The following is a 2,500-nucleotide window of genomic DNA, read 5'->3' as shown; positions in this document are numbered from 1 at the left end:
TCCGTCACATCCCCGTTCGTTTTCATATGGAGGCTTCGTCGATGTGACGTCACTTCACGTGCGCACTGGATTGTGGGTCAGAATCGCCCAAATAGGATGCAGTTTTCAACACTAACAATCTTGGCCGGATGAAGTAGGACATCCGGGTACTTCTAACCATCCTAAATCTGGCCACAAGAATCGGGACATCCTAAATCTTTTTTCTACATACTATATAGTAGAAAGTATGAGATTCAGAACGCAGGGTAAGTAATACTCAGAACAGGGCTTTAAACTCTCTTATTGTGAAAACATGAACAGGAAAATGACTTTGGGTACAGGAAGTGACATCACATGCAGCCAGGCTTTATTTAACAGAATAAGAGATTAATACTGATATTGTTGATTCGATAATAATAATTACATCGTTATATTGTTAGATTGTAGATAAATGTGCGCCTTTTATTTTGAAGGAGTGACCTCATCGACTCCCTCTGAACCAATCACAGTAGAGCAAAGGGAAACCTGGTCGTTGCAATAGAAACGTACCCTGGTAATAGCCAGACCATCGTACTTCATTTAGCCTGGTCCTACCAGACCATCGTACTTCATTTCATTTGTACAGAAGGTCTGGAAGTGCTGTAATTGGCAAATGTTCACTCACTTGGAGGCGGGTGTCTGTTGAAGTTTAAAACTATTGGATCTGCCCAGTGCCACTCTGGATCTGCCAACCGAACCAATCACATAACGTTTGGTTTGTGACGTATGTCTTGCACCGGCTTCTGACTACAACTGATATAAGTGCACGACCTCAACGTCATTGTTCTCAGCCGCTGATTGGACCGCCAATGATGCTAAGTTGCTAAGTGCTTCATTAAAAAGTCTACGAGGAATTTTTCTTTTGGACAAAAGCGGTAGTGTTTTTACTACGCCAGCTGTTGTTCCTGGGTGAGCGTATACCCATGACAAAGGCATTAAGAAAAACTATATAAAAATAGCATTCTTTCTTTGCACTGATGGTCTGGTTTGCTGTTACATGTAATTTATGATCATCAGAGGAAAAATGAGACTGTTTCAGAAATATTTAAAAGTTCCTCGTAGCTACTTTAAAGGCTTAGCTAGAGGACAGACATCGCAAATTAATCATAGGCTTTGAATACTGTGTGTGGCAATGCTGTATGATACACACTTGTCCCTATGTAAAAACTAATAAAAAATCTCATATGTCATTGGTTCATCCTGATGGTAGCATAGGTGGTTTTCAATAAAGTTAAAGGTGCAGTGTGTAACTTTCGGTGTGTCAGAGAAGGGAAACATTTTCTAAGGTTTAATCTCATAAGTGAATAAACAAAACTTTCCTCACAGGAAAATGTGATCCCTGGAACACTGTTTGAAGTTAGAAAGCTTCCTGAAAAGTTACTGTTTCACTGTTGTTGTTGTTTACAGCAGCAGGGCCCACAGTTTGGTTTACAAACATATTCTAGTCTTAACGTTTGGTTCCAGGTTCCTCAGAATAATTTGATTTATGAAAATAGAATTATTCAATACTAAGAATAACATGTAGAGAAAATATGTTTAGTAAACTAACTGCAGGCTCTGTGAATGTAAACAAACCCCCCTCCTCTGAAACTACACAGTGACCCTTTAAACTACACACTGACCCTTTAAATAAAAGGAAAACATATATATTAAAAAAAAAAGATTATCAAACGTAATCATACGATTATCATTGGTTAATTTTGCTGAATTTCTCCAGTTCTTGAGCTCGGTGTGTGTGTGTGTGTGTGTGTGTGTGTGTGTGTGTGTGTGTGTGTGTGTGTGTGTGTGTAGTATTGGTGTAGTGTATGCTACACGCTTGTACCAGTGTAAGTAAACAAAACAAAAATTATAATGTTATTTTAAATAAAGTTAATTGAAAAATAAAATTGAAAAAAAATAAGCTTATCATCTGTAATAATACGATTATTATTGGTTCATTTTGGCTTCTCCAGATCTAGATCTGTGTGTGTGTGTGTGTGTGTGTGTGTGTGTGTGTGTGTGTGTGTGTGTGTGTGTGTGTGTGTGTGTGTGTGTGTGTGTGTGGCATTGGTGTATTGTTTGCTAAACACCTTTGTAAATAAACAATTGTAAAAGAAAAAGCTTGTCCTACGTTATCAAAAAAAGGGAGAGTGACAGAGAGAGAGAGAGAGAGAGAGAGAGAGAGAGAGAGAGAGAGTGTGTGAGAGAGAGAGAGAGGGGGAGTGACAGAGAGAGAGAGAGAGAGAGAGAGTGTGTGAGAGAGAGAGAGAGGGGGAGTGACAGAGAGAGAGAGAGAGAGAGAGAGAGACAGAGAGAGAGAGAGAGAGAGAGGGGGAGAGAGAGAGGGGGAGAGAGAGAGAGAGAGAGAGAGTGAGAGAGAGAGACTGAGAGAGAGAGAGAGAGAGAGAGACAGTGTGAGAGAGAGAGAGAGAAAGAGGGGGAGAGAGAGAGAGAGAGAGAGATAGAGAGTCGGTATGTGGCAATGATGTAGTGTCTGCTACAC

This window comes from Ammodytes marinus, assembly GCF_949987685.1.
Source record: "Ammodytes marinus genome assembly, chromosome: 25".
In the NCBI taxonomy this organism is placed as follows: domain Eukaryota; kingdom Metazoa; phylum Chordata; class Actinopteri; order Uranoscopiformes; family Ammodytidae; genus Ammodytes; species Ammodytes marinus.
Note: the sequence above shows the minus strand (reverse complement) of the source record.